The sequence below is a fragment of the Myotis brandtii genome, unplaced genomic scaffold, assembly GCF_000412655.1.
Source record: "Myotis brandtii unplaced genomic scaffold, ASM41265v1 scaffold7, whole genome shotgun sequence".
Taxonomy (NCBI): domain Eukaryota; kingdom Metazoa; phylum Chordata; class Mammalia; order Chiroptera; family Vespertilionidae; genus Myotis; species Myotis brandtii.
Window position 1 is genome coordinate 2,347,409 of NW_005370740.1, and position 18,276 is coordinate 2,365,684.

At 40.4% G+C, this 18,276-nt stretch overlaps 1 pseudogene; it reads left to right on the forward strand.

Moving 5' to 3' along the window:
* The first annotated feature begins 16,099 nt into the window (after window positions 1-16,099).
* LOC102245789 lies at window positions 16,100-16,509 on the forward strand (annotated as a pseudogene).
* Window positions 16,510-18,276: the final 1,767 nt, after the last annotated feature.

The following is an 18,276-nucleotide window of genomic DNA, read 5'->3' on the forward strand; positions in this document are numbered from 1 at the left end:
GCTATACTAATAAAAATATTCCCCAAATATTGCATTATACCAAGTTGATTCTATAGCCATATTAGAAAGTTTATGCTGAACTAACTTTTCCCATAAATATAATTGATATATGGGGTTAAGAGCAGGGGAGTGGAGAAGGAGGAAGAAAATGTATTTATTAAACAATACATACCATGTGTTAGACAATGTGTTAAGGGGATGTTATGAGAAGAGATATTTGTACTCTGCCACACCTGGGTATGTCATCAGCAAATATTTATAGAAAGTGCATAAACATGTGGTGTCATGAGGCACCAGATCTGATGTCCATGCATTTTCTTCATTCTATGTCCACTTAAGCTGTACGATTATAGTTTCTGTGCAAATATTTACTTAAACTCTTAAAGAGTGTGCTAATAAAATGTCTGTACACTTATGCTGCCAATATGCCTCTTACTCAATTCTATCTCAAGCAAGCCATTAAATTTTAGTTCATTTTATGCAGATATATATCTTAGTAAAAATAAGTACTTTTCTTAATAGATCTTTCTAAGTTTTTCTCTCCTGCCTCCATGCACAGTCATTTTTAGACCCAAAAAGGAAGTTGTGGGTTCTCCTGCTTGCTCTCCAATGATAAGAGTCCCCAGCTTTCATCAGAATTCATCTTCTCATTTGTGAATTGTAAGACTGTCACTGAGAGGCAAGATACCACTAGCCACTTCCTGTGAATTCTAGAGAAGTTTCCTCTGTGAACAAAAATAACTGTGCAGTGTTGATTCATCATCTAGCCTATAGAAAACAGCACAAGCAAAATGAGTGTGTGTCCATTAACAGTAGTATGAAATCCTAACTCCATTCTCAGCCATCCAAATCTGCTGATTCCTGTCAAGTGCATGGAGAAAGTCACTGGAAATGTTTCAAAGAGTTTGGAAATAAAAAAATTTAACTCAGGTTTTGACACTTAACACACATGTACTTTTAAAAAGCTGCATTACATGATGTTACAATTAAAAAGCAAACATCAAAACATGTTGTAACAAGTAAATATAAAACAATGGGCCATGCCTACTATTTTATATTATAGCATCTGCTTTGAGTTAACTGCAGATGTGAAATGTTGATAGAAATGATGATCAATGGTGGGTGTTTTGTACTTTACATTATTCACAATTTATTTAATTGGTTCCGACATATTTTAATAAATTTGATCTTAATCCAACCAGGCAGACATGTTCTGAAAAATTTATGTAGTTGTTATTATAATATCTGAATATTTTTAAGAAAAATGTTTTCAATTAGGTCTTTTTGTATCTAGGAATTTAGGATTTGGTTGTCATAGAATCTATAAAAATGCCATAGGCATGACTATATGAGGTCCTTATTCCATTAGGAAAAAAAATTCACTCCTTTAATATAAAATCTCAAAGAGAATTTGGGAAGAAGACAAAAGAGAGACACAAATAGTCTTTTTATTAACATACTCTCCATTGAATCACATGTGCAGTTCTATTGACTGCATGGAAAACCTGTGCATATCTGACTGTGAGGGAGACAGACCACAGTGAACACTCAGCTTCCAAGGGTGAACTGCTGGGGGAATGCTGGTATTCCATTAGAAGCACCAAAGGCAGGCATCCTTGGGTAACTCAGGTCAAAAATAGTTCCCCACGAGGCTCAGTAGCTAATTAGAGTTTAGAAATAAGTAAAAGTCATGGAAATAAATATGATGAATTTTGCACTGTGCTAGCACATAACAAACACTCAACAAAATGAAATAAAATAAGCAAAATGCCCAAGGACACAGTAATTTTATAGTGAGAGGAACAATATGTTTAACATAAGCAGGTGTTGTCACTTGATTATCTGTACAGCACTATCCAGCACAGTAGCCACATGTGATTCTTTAAATGTTAACTAATTAAAATTTAATGAAATCACAAACTTAGTTCCTCATTTCAAGTGCTAGATGGCCACATGTGACTAGTGGCCACCACATCAGACAGCACAGAGGTAGAATATCTTCACTATTGCAGAAATATCTGATAGCTTTGTTCTAAATGATTGTCTGAAAGACATTTGAGGGGACAAAACACAGAACTGACAAATTTTGATAGAGGGAATAGAAACAAAAGGCCCAGAGCAAACAGCATTGCATAGAAAAGCTAGGTATTGTTGATGCCAAAATTAGTTGAAAAATACATTTCTATGGAGATATACAGACTGTCTAGAAATTCATTTTGAGGATTAAATCTTAGGGAAAACCCACTAAATAATTTAAATCCATCTGCTTGTATTTAGAGCTGTAAAGTACAAAGAGGAAAAATATATTTAAATCTTAGGTTAATAGGACACCATGTGACTGTTGTTATTTTTAGTGTCAAATGTAGATTTAGAGTCAACCCATTGCAGAGTGAATGAAAACTCTTCCATGATACATGGTGACAGGCAAAAGTACACAGAAATAAAAATTAATTTATAAGGCATTATTTTACATTTGTTTTTTAATCTTTTTCTTTTAGTGAGAATATAGCAAGTCTTATCACTTATAGCTTTTCCATATGACTTATGACAACAAACCACCTTTGTGGTTCAATGCACCATTAAATTTTATCTTCAGCATTTTCCCCACATGAAACCTTAATCTCTATTAAACCTCAGCAATATAATGCAATAAATTTCTCCAGAGTAGGGATAATCATTACATTTCTATAGAAAACACCATTTTTTCTACATATGAAAATGATTAAACTAAACATGTAATGACTGAATCTAGAAAAGCTCCTTTAGGCCATAGAAAATGAGTTTAATCTGTGAATGTGATTATGCCTATCAGGGAACCAAACTTCATCATCAGATGTAGATGACAATAAAACATGCCATGACTATTGCCTCCATAATGATGCCTGTCTGTATGATGGGTGGTATTTAGGGCTTTGGTGAGTCTCTCTGGCCAATAAGAATGTCTACACCCACCCTGCCATAGGAGACAAATAGAACACCAGCCATTAAAGTTATTGACCTGTGACTTAAAAATGGCTCAAAAGTAATGTTTAAATTAGAGCATTCCATTTCATCCTGGAGGTAATTTAAAATATATAGAGAGAGGAAGGTAAAGGTATTAAGATAATGAATTAAACAAGATAGCAACCTACATTAAGTTCTATACAGATACAATTAGCCAGAATTCAGAAAACTGCATCCATTGCCATGTTGTGGTGTATGTAAAATTGTATCATCAATTTTCACTGCAAGAACCAATGCTGTATATATCTTTGAGAAATGTGAGGCATTTTTGTTACACAGGAAATGTTAATACAAGTCAAGGTCAAGGGACTGTGTTTTGAATATTTATAGCTACTTACCAAATAATTGAGTTTTACTATTACCACATAGTCTAATCTATATATATAAAAGCCAAGTGACTAGAAGGACGGAACGACTGGAACGACCAGTCGCTATGATGTGCACTGTGGCGGCCAACCGGCCCGATCAGGGCCCCAATCGGGCCCCCCGCTACTGCCCACGGTCCCTCCCCCCAGCCAGACCCAATCAGGGGTGGGGCAGGCCGGCCAACCTCCCACATCCCCCCCACCCCACTGGCCTGGCCCTATCCGCCCCCATCGGGGCAAGCTGGCCGGACCCCACCTGTGCATGAATTCATGCACTGGACCTCTAGTTACTTTATAATTAATATAAATGAATATTATTTCTTGGTCATTTAGATATGCATTTGTAATTTTCATATAGTTAGATATACCAGGAATGAATAAACATATTTAAGGAAAATATTGTTGGCACTCAAATCTGTGAATAAGAGTTAAAATATGGTATTTTAGCTTGGCTCAGTGGTTGATCCTCAACCTATGAACCAGGAGGTCACAGTTCAATTCCTGGTCAGGGAATATGCCCAGATTGTGGACCTGATCCCTAGTGTGGGGCATGCAGGAAGAAGTCGAACAATGATTCTCATCATTGATGTTTATCTCTCCCTCTTCCTTCCTCTATAAAATCAATAAAAATATATTTAAAAAAATATTGTATTTTAACACACATATTGAGAGGTATTCAAATATTATCACTAAGAATTTCTTCATTAATAGCCAAATTTCTCCAACATCATGACTTCCAATGGCACCACCCTACCACCCTACCAAGCTGGTGTTCTGGAATATAGTCAGTGGGCTGTGGCCAACCTGGTGCAGAAATGCAGAAGATTCTCCAGAAGATCCAAGTAGAATATGGGAAAAACTGAATTGTGGAGCTCCCTTATATGCCTGAACTATATCACCATTCCTGTGTTGAACCCTCCATTCACACGGCAAAATCTTGAACTGTTTGTACCTGATGAACTCTGTTGGTCTTACCCTAACAACTCCCTGAAACCCTGCCCCACCACAAAGGTCTGTGGGCACCTGAAGAGTGGTTGCTGATCTTGATGTACCCAGGGAATGTTGCAGAGTAGCCTCAGACCCAGCACAGGTGCTACATTTGTTTTTGATTATTTTTTAATTTATTTTTTGTTTAATTCTTTATTGTTAAAATTATTACATGTCTCCATATTCCCCCATTGATATCAGCAAGCCAGCTCCCTCCCCCACTCCCACCCCCAGTACAGCCCCTCACTCCCCTTCTGTCTGTGTCCATTGGTTATGCTTATATGCATGCGTATAAGTACTTTGGTTGATCTTTTAACACCCCGTCCCCCTTCCTCTTGACCTGCCTTCCCTCTGAGATTTGAAGGTCTGTTCAATGCTTTTCTGTCTCTGGATCTATTTTTCTTCACCAGGTTATATTGTTCATTATGTTCCACAAATAAATGAGATCATGAGATACTTATCTTTCTCTGACTGGCTTATTTCACTTCACATAATGTTCTCCAGGTCCATCCATGCTGATGAAAACTGTAAGAATTTTTTCTTTCTTACAGTAGCATAGTATTCCATTGTGTAGGTGTGCCACAGTTTTCTAATCCACTCATCTGCTGATGGGCACTTAGGCTGTTTCCAAATCTTAGCTATTGTAAATTGTGCTGCTATGAACATAGGGGTGCATATGTACATTCTGATATGTGTTCTTGATTTCTTGGTATATATTCCTAGAAGTGAAATTACTGGGTCAAATGGGAGTTTCATTTTTAATTTTTTGAGGAAACTCCATACTGTTTTCCACAGTGGCTGTACCAGTCTGCATTCCCACCAGCAGTGTACAAGGGTTACTTTTTTTCTGCATCCTCTCCAGCACTTGTTGATTTGTTGATGATAGCCATTCTGACATGTGTGAGATGGTACCCCATTGTTTTGATTTGCATCTCTGGAATGATTAGTGACTTTGAGAATTTTTTCACATGTCTGTTGGCTTTCTGTATGTCCACTTTCAAAAAGTGTGTATTTATGTCCTTTGCCCATTTTTTTTTATTGGATTGTTTATCTTCCTTTTGTTAAGTTGTCTGAGTTCCTATAAATTTTGGAGATTAACCCCTTATTAGATGTAACATTGAAAAATATGTTCAGCCATGCAGTGGGCTCTCTTGTTGTTTTGTTGATGCTTTCTTTGGCTGTGCAGAGGCTTTTTATTTTGATGTAATCCCATTTGTTTATTTTCTCCTTAATTTCCATTGTCTTAGGATATGTATTGGTAAACATATTGTTATGATAGGCCTGATATTTTGCTGCCTATGTATTCTTCTAAGATTTCTATGATTTCACATCTTATGTTTAAGTCTTTTTTATCTATTTTGAGTTTATTTTTATGTATGTTGTAAGTTGGTGGTCTAGCTTCATTTTTTTGCATATATCTGTGCAATATCCCCAACACCATTTATTGAAGAGACTGTCTTGACTCCATTGTATGCCCTTGCCTCCTTTGTCAAATATTGAGCATAAGTGCTTGGGTCTATTTCTGGGTTCTCTGTTCTGTTCCATTGGTCTATATGTCTCTGTTCTTGTGCCAGTATCAAGCATTTTTGAGAACAGTGGTTTTGCAATATAATTTGATATCTAGTATTGTAATCCTTCCAACTTTGTTCTTCCTTCTGAAGATTTCTGCAGCTATTCAAGGTCTTTATTTATTTGGTATAAATTTTTGGAGAGTTTGTTCTAGGTCTGTGAAATATGCTGTTGGTATTTCAATGGGTATTGCATTGAATCTATAGATTGCTTTGGGTAGTATGGAGATTTTAATGATGTTGATTCTACCAATTCATTAACACAGGATATTCTTCCACTTGTGTATAACTTCCTCTATCTCTTTTTTTCAATGTCATGTAGTTTTCTGAGTACTGGTCTTTTACCTCCTTAGCTAAATTTATTCCTAGATATCTTAATTTTTTTGTTGCAATGGTAAAAGGGAATGTTTTATTAGTTTCTATTTCTGTGAATTCATTATCTATAATAATAAAAGCATAATATGCTAATTAGACTGGACAGCCAAATGACCTTCTGGACGTCATTCCGGATGTGCTTCTGAATAAAGCTGCCGCAGTGGGGGCTGAGGCAGAGGCAGTTAGAGGCAATCAGGCAGACAGGCAAGCAGTTAGGGGCACTCAGGCAGCAGGCGACCAGTTAGGGGCGATCAGGAAGGCAGAGTGGTTAGGGGAAATCAGGCAGGCAAGTGAACGGCTAGGTGCGATCAGGCAGGCAGGTGAGTGGTTGGGCGATCAGGCAGACAGAGTGGTTAGGGGCAATCAGGTAGGAGGCAGAGTGCTTAGGGGTGATCAGGCAGGCAGGTGAGCAGTTAGTGGTGATCAAGCAGGCAGGCAGAGGTGGTTAGGGGCAATCAGGCAGGCAGGCAGGCAGGCAAACAATTAGGATCCAGCGGTCCCAGATTGCAAGAGTTATGTCTGCAATCTGAATAAAGCCACCGCAGCGAGGACTAGGCAGAGGCAGTTAGACATTGACATCCCCCAAGGGGTCCCGGATTGTGAGAGGGTGCAGGCCAGGCCCATGCACTAATTTCGTGCACCGGGCCTCTGGTTGGTATATAAAAAGGCCATAGATTTCTAGGTGTTAATTTTGTATCCTGCTACATTGCTAAATTCATTTATTAAATCTAGTAGGTTTTTTTGTGCGGAATCTTTGGGGTTTTCTATATACAATATTATGAAATGTGCAAATAATGACAGTTTTACTTCTTCTTTTCCAATTTGAATACCTTTTATTTCTTCTTCTTGCCTGATTGCTGTGGCTAGCACTTTCAGTACTATGTTGAACAGGAATGGTGAAAGTGGGCATCCCTGTCCTGTTCCTATTCTTAGGTGAAACAGTTTTAGTATTTTCCTATGGAGTATGATGTTGGCTGTATGTTTGTCATATAAAGCTTTTATTATGTTGAAGTATGATCCCTCTATTCCCACTTTGCTGAGAGTTTTTATCAAGAAAGTGTATTGGATTGTCAAAAGCTTTTCTGCATCAATTGATATGATCATGTGATTTTTATCTTTCAATTTGTTTATGTGATGTATCACGTTTATTGATTTGCGGATATTGTACCAGCCTTGCCTGCCTTGAATAAATCCTACTTGGTTGTATTGTATGGTCTTTTTAATATACTGCTAGATGCAATTTGCTAATATTTTGTTGAGGATTTTAGCATCTATCTTCATCAAGATATTGGCTTGTAATTCTGTTTTTGTAGTGTTTTTATCTAGTTTTGGGATTAGGATAATGCTGGCTTCATAGAAAGAGTTTGGAAGTGTTCCTTGCTCTTGAAATTTTTGGAATAGTCACAGGAGGATTGGAGTTAGCTCTTCTTTGAATGTTTGGTAAAACTCCCCTGTAAAGCCATTTGGACCAGGACTTTTGTTTTCTGGAAGTTTTTTTTTATTATTACTGCTTCAATGTCATTGGTAGTTATTGGCCTATTAAGTTTTTCTGATTTTTCCTGATTGAGTTTTGAAAGATTGTATTTTTCTAGGAATATGTCTATTTCATCTAGGTTGTCCAGTTTGTTGGAATAAAATTGTTCATAGTATTTTTTTATAATCCTTTGTATGTCTATGGGGTCAGTTGTTACTTCACCTCTTTCATTTCTGATTTTGTTTATTTGGACCCTCTCTCTTTGTTTCTTGGTGAGCCTGGCTAGAGGTTCATTAATCTTGTTTATCTTTTCAAAGAACCAGCTCTTAGTTCTGTGGATCTTTTTTATTTATTTATTTATTTATTTATTTAGGTCTCTATGTCATTTATTTCCACTCTGATCTTTATTATTTCCTTCCTTCTATTTGCTCTGGGCTTTTCTTGTTGCTGTCTTTCTAGTTCTTTAAGTTGTAGGAATAGATAACTTATTTCCAATTTTTCTTGGTTTTTGAGGTTGGCCTGCAGTGCTATGAAATTACCCTCTTAGGGTTTCTTTCACTGTGTTCCATAGATTTTGGATTGTTGTGTTTTCATTTTCATTAGTTTCCATAAGGTTTTTTATTTTTTCTTGATGGCCTTGGTCACCCAGTCATTGTTTAATGGCATGCTATTTAGCCTCCATGTGTTTGATTGTTTTTATTATAATTGGTATCTAATTTTATGCCATTGTTATCTGAGACAATGCTTGATTTGGTTTCAATCTTCCTGAATTTGTAGAGCCTTAGCATGTGTCCCAATATGTGGTCTATTGTTGAAAATGTACCATGTGCACTTGAAAAGAATGTATATTCTGTAGCGTTGGGGATTAAATGTTCTGAAAATGTCAATTAATTCCATCTAATCTAGTGAGTCCTTTAGTGTTGCTGTTTCTTTGTCTAGAGGATTTATCTAATGGTGTCAATGGGATATTAAAGTCCCCTACTATGAATGTATTGCTGTGAATCTCTCCTTTGATATCTTCCAGAAGTTTTTTTTTGTTGTTTTTTTTGGGGGGGTGGTGCTTCTGTATTGAGTGCATATATGTTTGCCATAGTTATATCCTCTTGCTGAATTGATCCCTTTAGTATTATGAAGTTACCTTCCTTATCTCTTTTTATGGCCTTCACTTAAAGGTCAATTTTGTCAGATATAAGTATTGCTACCCCAGCTTTTTTTTTTTCATTTCCATTTGTCTGATTTTTTCCCCCCATCCTTTCACTTTCAGTATGTGAGTCATATATATGGGTCATATTTTTTTTTAACCATTCAGCTATCCTATGTCTTTTACTTGGAGCATTTTTAAAAAAATATATTTTATTGATTTTTTACAGAGAGGAAGGGAGAGGGATAGAGAGTTAGAAACATCGACTAGAGAGAAACATCGATCAGCTGCCTCCTGCACGCCTCCTACTGGGGATGTGCCCACAACCAAGGTACATGTCCTTGACCAGAATCGAACCTGGGACCCTTGAGTCCGCAGGCTGACGCTCTATCCACTGAGCCAAACCATTTAGGACTACTTGGAGCATTTAATCCATTTTTGGTTAAAGTCATTATTGATAGGCACTTGTTTCTTGCCATTTTCATTCTTTATGCCTGTGATCCTTCTTTCCTTTCTATTTCTTCTTTTTACCACAGTCCCTTTAGCATATTTTGTATTTCTGGTTTGGTGGTAATAAAATCCCTTAACCTTTTTTTGTCTGTGAAGCTCCTGATTTCACTTTCAATTTTGAATGATAGCCTTGCTGGATAGAATATCCTTGGATTCAGTCCCTTGCTTTGCATCACTTTGTATACTGCATTCCATTACCTTCTGGCCTGATGTGTTTCTGTTGAGAAATCAGTTGCTAGTCTAATGGGAGATCCCTTGTAGGTAACTTTCTATCTCTCTCTGGCAGCCTTTAAGATTCTTACTTTGTTGTTGGTATTTGCCAATTTAATTATGATGATGATGTGTCTTGTTATCAGTCTTTTTGGGTTCATCTTGTTTGGGATTCTGTGTGCTTCATGGACTTGTGTGACTTTTTCCTTCCCAAAGTCAGGAAAGTGTTCTGTCATTATTTCTTCAAACAGGTTCTCTATTCCTTGCTCAGCTTCCTCCACTTCTGGCACCCCTATTATGTGAATGTTGTTTCATTTTGTATTGTTCCAAAGCTCCCTTAGACTCTCCTCCTGCTTTTAAAGTTTTTTTTCCAGTTGCTGCTCTGCTTGGGTTTTGTTTTTTTCTACCGTGTCTTTTAATTCGCTCATTAGGTCTTCAACTTCTTCTAGTCTACTGTTGAAACGTTCCATTGTGTTCTGTATTGCATCTATGTCAGTCTTCATTTCCTCTTCACTCTTACATACGTTGGTGAATTTTTCATCCATACGTTAGAGCATTCTTACTAGTATAACCATTATTCTGAATTCTTTCCCTGTCAAATTGCTTGCCTCATTTCATTGATTTCCTTTTTTGGTGATTCCTCCTTTTCTAGCATATGGGGATTGTTTATTTGTCTCCCCATTTTTTTCTGTTCCCTTGTAATTGTTTCTATGTATTATATCAAACTGCTATGCCATCCAGACGTTTTGAATTGGTCTTATGCAGTAGTTGTTTTGTGGGACCCAAAGGTGCAGTCTCTCAAGTCTTCTGGGCTGAGTGTTTTAGGGAGACCTCCTACTTGAGATATTTGGGTTCTCCTGATGTAGTTGGGTCTTGAATGTTATTGTCCTGTTCATGCATGGAGTCTCCTCTCAGGGTGTCTGATTATGTGGCTTGCTCTCTACCATGTTGTGCCAGCCATTGTGGAGGTGCTGACCAAACAGCACAAAATGCAACATGACAAGATATGACACAGAAGGAACAGAACATGAATGTACACAAGACACCTAAAACTCCAATAAAAGTGACCACTAGAGAAAAGAGAATTAGGGAAGAGAAAAGAGAACAAAAATGATATCAAACAAACAAAAAAGAAAGAAAGAAAGAAAGAAAGAAAGAAAGAAAGAAAGAAAATGGGGGAAAACAAAACAAACAAGTAAACCAAAAAGCGCAAACAAAAAACACCCAGAGAAAGGGGGGCTGGGGGGCAGAATCTGTAGAGGCAGAACTTAAATACAAAAAATTAGGTTAAGGAATTGGATGAATAGGGGAAGGACCACTATAGTAAAGAGAATGAGTAGACAAAAAGAAAAATAATTATTTATTTATTTCATTTTTTTTAAAAGGAGACTAGAGGATGGAGCAGATAGGCCTGTATTTATGAAGTGAAACCAATTAAAAAGTTAGGAAAAGAAAAGAGCTAGAGAGCAGAGGAAAAAAAAAAATTGAGTAGCGAAGAAAAAAAAAAGGGAAGGAGCAGGGAAGAGGAAATTAGATATATGAATAAGCCAACAGAGACTACAATAATAATAACACACCAATAAAGCAGATAAGAGGAAATTAGATATATGAATAAGCCAACAGTCTACAGCAGTGGTTCTCAACCTGTGGGTCGCAAACAATGAAAATACATCCTGCATATCAGATATTTACATTACGATTCATAACAGTAGCAAAATTACAGTTATGAAGTAGCAACGAAAATAATTTTATGTTTGGGGGTCACCACAACATGAGGAACTGTATTAAAGGGTCGCGGCATTAGGAAGGTTGAGAACCACTGGTCTACAGTAATAATAAAACATCAATAAAGCATAAAAAAAGTGGTAAAAAGAAAGAAAAGAGAAAAACTGAAACAGGGGAAGGAGAAGAAAAACATGATGAAAAAAGGAAAAGTGAAATAGAAAAAGGTGAAAAAAATAAAATAACAATAAGAAATAAAAAATAATTAAAAATTTTAAAAAGTTAAAAATTAAAAAAATAAAAGCTAAAAAAGTGAAGTGACATTTACTTCAGTGGAGTTTTGTTGCCTCATGGGCTCTGGTTTAGGACCCCACTCTTCTGTTCTGTCTGCCAATTTTGGGCTTCCTTTTAGGTAGTTGGGTGCTGACCACTGTCTGGCACTGTCTTTTGGCTTTTAGCTCCCTATTGAAGGTCCAAGTGATCCACTGCTCCTCTGCTTGTGTCTGTCTCCACAGGCCTTGGTTGCAAGCAGGTGGGCCCAATCTGCCTGCTTTGCCTGTCTGCCAGCTGTCAATCTTAATCACTGAAAGGGCTTTAGGTGCGGGGAGTGCTGTTTTGCTTCCTGGGAATCAGATGTATGTTTTCTCCCTGACCCAGAGCTACTCCTCTGTGATTGGCCCAAAATATTAATCTGGCCTTGGTTGGTCAGGGATCCTGGTATGGAGACCAATAAGGTTGGCTGGCAACCTGGAACTTTTATCAGTTTGGTGCTCAGGCCCCTCTTCCAATCCAGTTACTGAGGGCTCTTTGACACTATTCAGACCTATAAACTTAGCTTCTGCCTTTGTTTCCTTTGTATAGCTCAAAATGCAGTCAGGGTGTGGCAGGCTGTATTACCTGTTTTGAGGCTACTGGGAGGGGTTAGCTCTTAAGGGGAGAAATGGCCCCTTAGGTTCGGAAGCTTTCAGAATGTCCCAATTCCAGGGTCCTGGCCAGGTCTCCCTGTCCTGCTAACCTCCTCAGCCTCTCCTCAGACACCTCAAGTCTGCGCCTCTCCCTGGGCTTAAGCCCTGGTTGAGTGTTAGCAATGGAAAAGTCCTATGTTCTGGGTTTAGTGAATAAAAGGAAAGACAAAACCAAACCAAAATAACCACAAAACTGTGGTTTTCTCTCCCCCCAGCACTGCACTGTTTGGGCCGCCTTGGCCTTTTGCAACTGTGGTCTTATATCCAGATTCTCCAGCCAGCAGAAGCCCTGTGGCTTTTCTTTTCCACAGTTGGCTGTTACGCCTGTTGCCAAGGGATGTAGCTTTGGTGCACCACAGCTTCCTCCTCACTCTCTTGGCCTGCTGGCCGGCTGGCCCTCACCAGCCCAGGTTCCCGTTCCTACTGTTTTCCAGGTGTCCTCTACCCTTCCTTGTTGTAAATTGTCTTCTCAGCTCTAATTTATTAATTCCAGGTGGATGTTCTCTGATTTAGTTGCTTTTCCAGTCTGGACCTGGGATGAGGTGCATGACACCTCTGTCTATTAGGCCGCCATTTTCTATCCTCCAATATATCCTTCTTTTAAAGGCTCAAAACATTCATCTCTAAACTCATGTCTTTTTTTAAGACATTTGTGTAGTAGGTTTATTCCCCCACTAGGAGCAATCATTAGATTATTATGTTGAACTGTATCACTCATTGCTTAATCACTGAAGGCTTGCCAATCATGCCTGATCATGGTGAGTACTCCATGAATCCAGGTGCTGCATTTGAATGTGTATCAGTCTGCTGAACACCATTCACCCTACTTAGTGACTCACTGCGAACTTACCTCAAACAATTCAATACCACCACAGGCTCTTTCAGTGGCTGAATCTAAAAGGCAGCTATCAAGCAGAAGCAGGCGAAGGTGGATCTCAGGATGCCTTGGGCTTTTTGTTGTCCCGACCCAAATTCAGTACTGTTGGAAGCAGGCCTTAGTGCACAGCTTGGTTCTTCTGTCACAACAGCCACAAACTGTGGATAGCTTTACAAATGGCATATTCCAAAGGGAGATCTCAGCAGGCAGCATACCCTGCTGTGGGGAACTCCATTCAGTGTGGTCAGCACCTACACAGTACACTTTAGTCATTGTCAATCTTCACAGTCAGCCAACCTGAGTTATGAACCTATATATGAATGGGCCAATACCAATAAATACTCAATTAAAACAAGAGGCCACACATAACCCACACAAAAGACATTCCTGAAGCACCCAGCTCAGAGACTGTGTCCCTGGGTTACACAGGACACCTACTACAGAAGGACACCCTACTGAGAATGGGAATCGTAGCAAATCTACCTAATACATAGAGACAAACACAAAAAGACAGCCCTGGGAAGACAAAGAAACATACACCAAATGAAATAAAAGTAGATATTCCCAGAAAAAGAGCTAAATAAAATGAAGGCAACCAATTTACAAGATACAAAGTTCAAAAAAAAATGCTTATAAGAACGCTCAAGGACTTAATGAGAACAACAAGGAACTTAGTGAGAACTACAACAGCCTGAAAAAGGACACAGAAACTATAAATAAAGAACCAGTCAGAAATGAAGAAAACAATATTCTAAATAAAAAATACACTAGAATGAATAAACAATAGGTTAAATGAATAAAAGGATTGAACCAGCAATTTGGTAAATAAGGTAGAAGAAAACACCCAATCAGACTAGCAAATGAAACAATAATTTTTTAAAATTAAGATAGTTTAAGGGACCTTTGGGATAGTGTGAGCAAAACAGCATCTGCATTATAGGGGTACCAAAAAGAGAAGAGAGAGAGCAAGGGATGGAGAACCTATCTGAAGAAATAATAACTGAAAATTCCCTAACCTGGTGAAGAAAAAAATCACAAGTTTAGGAAGTGCAGCAAGTCCCAAACATTATGAACCCAAAGAGACCCACAGCAAGACACATCATATTTAAAATGACAAAGGTTAAACACAAAGAGAGAATCTTTTTTTTTTATCTTCACCTGAGGATATTTTTTTCCCATTGATTTTTTTAGAGAGAGTGGAGAGAAGGGAGAAGGCAGTGCATGAGAGAGAAAAAAAAATCACAGTGAGAGAAACACATCAATTGGTTGCTTCCTGCATGTGCCCCAACCAGGGCCAGGGATAGAACCTGCAACCCAGGTACTTGCCATTGACTGGAACTTGAACCTGAGACCCTTTGGTCCACAGGCCAATGCTCTAACCACTGAGAAAATCAGCCAGGGCAAAGAGAGAATCTTAAAAGCGACAAGAGAAAGACAATTTCTTATAAGAAAGCTCTCATAAGACTTCCAGCTGATTCTTCAACAGCAACATTTCAGACCAGAAAGGATTGGCATAAAATATTCAAAATGATGAAAAGCAAGGATCTACTACCAAGACTACATTACCTAGCAAGGCTATTATATAAAACTAGAGGCCCGATGCACTAAATTTGTGTGAGAGGTTCAGCCCCCACCCGTCGCAGCGGCCAGGGCCCTCTGCCTCGGCCCTTGCTGCTGTGGCTTCATCCGGAAGGTCATCTGGAAAAATGTCTGGTCTAATTAGCATATTATGCTTTTATTATTATAGACTAGAGGGCCAGTGCATGAAATTGGTGCATGGGTAAGTTCCCTAGGCTTGACCAGCGATCAGGGCCGATCAGGTTCCCCACCTCCCTGCCTCCCCGCCTCCTCCCTCACCACCCACACACGCCCACCATGTGGTCCCCCCCGCACCGCCTCCCCACTGCCTCTTTCCCTCACCACCCATGTGCAGCCACCGCATGGTTCCCCCCACCTCTCTGCCTCCCTGCCTCTTCCTTCCATCACTCCCTCAGCACTCTGCCACCACCGCTGGTCACCTGCCATGTTCTGTGCCACCCCCTAGTGGTCAGCACATGTCATAGCAAGCGATCGAACTCCCAGTCTCCCGGTCGAACTCCTGAGGGGACACTTTGCATATTAGCCATATATATAAATATATATATATATATATCCTATCTAATAAAAGACAAAAAGGGTAATTAACTGTACCTCTGTTACACTTCCCATTGGCTAATCAGGGCGATATGCAAATTAACTGCCAAGAAAGATGGCGGTTAACCACCAACAAAGATGGCAGTTAATTTGCATAGGTAGGCACAATGATGGGAGGCGAAAGGGGAAGGACGGAAGAAGCCGCCTGCAGCTGACGGCAATCGGAAACCCAGGTGGCAGCCAAGAGCGGGAGAACCGGGCCGCCTTTGCAGGCCCTGGGCCAGTTATCAGAGAAGCCGGGTGGGGCAGGGAAGAGGCGGATGTCAGCCTCTTCCCTGCCCCGCCTGGCTTCTCAGATCACCGATCACCAGTGATCGGAGAAGACCCAGAGGTGGGGCCAGAGGCCGGGCTGTGTCGCTGCCTGGCGACGCGATCCAGTCCCTGGGGGGCGACACAGCCAGGCCCCAGAAGGAGATCCAGGGGCCTCCCAAGCGGAGAGTCTCCGTGGTCAGACGGTGTGGTGTCGGGACAGGAATAAAGATGGAGGTGACTCAGATGCCTGGCCATGGCGTTAGACCAGCGAGCAAGGACTCGGGGTGGGGGTGGGGCGAGGGAGGCAAGCTGGAAATAGAGAACTACAACTCCCAGGAGGCTTAGCGGCCGGGGCCTGGGTGTCTGGCCTGAAATCAGATGGGGCGTGTCGTTTTGCAAGCCACTTTAACCTAGAGGTTTGCAAGGTTGGAAGTTCTGCTCTGGGAGCCAGGGAGAAATGGAGCTGGAGCAGAGAGAGGGGTCCATGGCAGCCGTGGGTTTTGAGGAGTTCTCAGCACCTCCCGGCTTGGAGCTGGCGCTGCCTCCGCTGTTCGGTGGTCACATCCTGGAGAGTGAACTTGAGACCGAAGTGGAGTTCGTGTCTGGGGGTCTGGGCAGCTCCAGCCTCCAGGAACGAGACAAAGAGGAGGAGGCAGCCGGGGGCGGCAGCAGCGGCGCCAACGGGAAATCAACTGCAGGAAGTACCAGGCGCTGGGTCGGCGCTGCAGGGAGATCGAGCAGGTGAATGAGTGGGTCCTAAACAGGCTCCATCAGGTACAGAGGATAACACGGAGACTCCAGCAGGAGCGGAGGTTCCTCATGAGGGTGCTGGACTCCTACGGCGATGACTACCGGTCTTTGTTTTGAAGTCTTTAACCTTTCTTTTATTGGTCTGGAAAGCTGTTTATTTCACCTTCAATTTTAAATGATAGCCTCGCTGGATACAGTAGTCTTAGATACAGTAGTCTTGCTTTTCATTACTTTGAATACCTCATGCGGTTCCCTTCTGGCCTGAAGTATTTCTATTGAGAAGTCAGCTGACGTTCTAATGGGAACTCCTTTGTAAGTAATTTTCTTTCCCTCTCCTTTGGTCTTTAATATTCTTTCTTTGTCTTTAATGTTTGCCATTTTAATTATGATGTGTCTAGGTGTGGGTCTCTTTGGGTTCATCTTGTTTGGGACTCTCTGTGCCTTCTGAACTTGAGTGAATTTCTTTCACCAGGTTGGGGAAGTTTTCTGTCATTATTTCTTTAAAAAGGTTCTCTGTTCCTTGCTCACATTCTTCTCCTTTTGGTATTCCTATAATGTGGATGTTGTTGCATTTCGTGTTGTTCCAGAGCTCCCTTAAGCTATCCTCCTGCTTTTTAATTCTTTTTTTCTATTGCTTCTCTAATTAGGTATTTATTTTACCTTGTCTCCAAACTCACTGATTTGATCCTCTGCTCCATCGAATCTACTTTTAATTCCTTCCAGTGTGTTCTTGATGTCAGATATATTATTCTTCATTTCTGTCTGGTTCTTGTTCATGACCTCTATTTCCTTTTTCATGAAAAATAAAATTTAAAAAAAGAAGAAAAAGAGAGAATAAGGGATTAAGAACCTATTTGAAAAAATGATTGAAAACTTCCCTAACCTGGTGAAGGAAAAAGACACCCAAGTCCAGGAAGCACAGGAAGTTGCAAACAAGATGAAACCACAAAGTCCTACACCAAGACACATCATAGTTAAAATGGCAAAGGTAAAAGTAAAGAAAAATTTAAAAGCAGCAAGAGAAAGACAGTTAGTTGCCTACAAAGGCATTCCCATTAGACTGTCAGCTGATTTCTCAACAGAAACACTTCAGGCTGGAAGGATTTGGCATGAAATATTCAAAGTGGTGAAAAGTAAGGACATACAACCAAGAGTACTTTACCCAGCAAGGCTATTATTTAAAGTTGAAGGATAAATAAAAAACTTCCCAGAAAATAAAAAACTAAAGGAGTTTGTTATACCCAAACCAGTATTACAAGAAATGTTAAAGGGCCTTTTTGAAGAAGAAGAAGAAGAAGAAGAAGAAGAAGAAGAAGAAGAAGAAGAAGAAGGGGGAGGAGGAGGAGAAAAGGAGGAGAAGGGGAGAACCAAGATGGCAGCGTAAGGTACAGACCTGTGCGTGCTGCCTCCCACAACAACATTGAAACTACCAACTATAAGACAAACAGCTATCATTCAGAACCATGGGAAAGCTGGCCCAGTGGAAGCTCTACAACTGGAAGGAAAGAAAGAAGAGCATTGAGACTGAGTAGGTTGTGCCGAGGCTCCAAGAACAGAGGTACGGAGTCGCGCGCCAGGCGGGCTGCAACTGGATGCGCGGTTTTTTTCAATCGGAAGGGGATGCAGACTCTCAAATCCACTGAACTCGTTTGGGGTGGCATCCTGAGGTCCCAGACCCCTACGGGGAGAGGCGGGACGGCCTTGCAATGGGCCGGAGAGCGAGAGTGGCTGTCTTGCGGAGCTGCTCGCCGGCACTCAGGGATGCGAGATGCGGAGTCGCGGAGAGGCGAGGAGTTGCGGAGACGCCATTGCCCCTTGCTCCGCCCTGGTGATTCCCAGGGACCACGCCCTACTCAATTTACATCCCCACCCAAACTGTGCCAG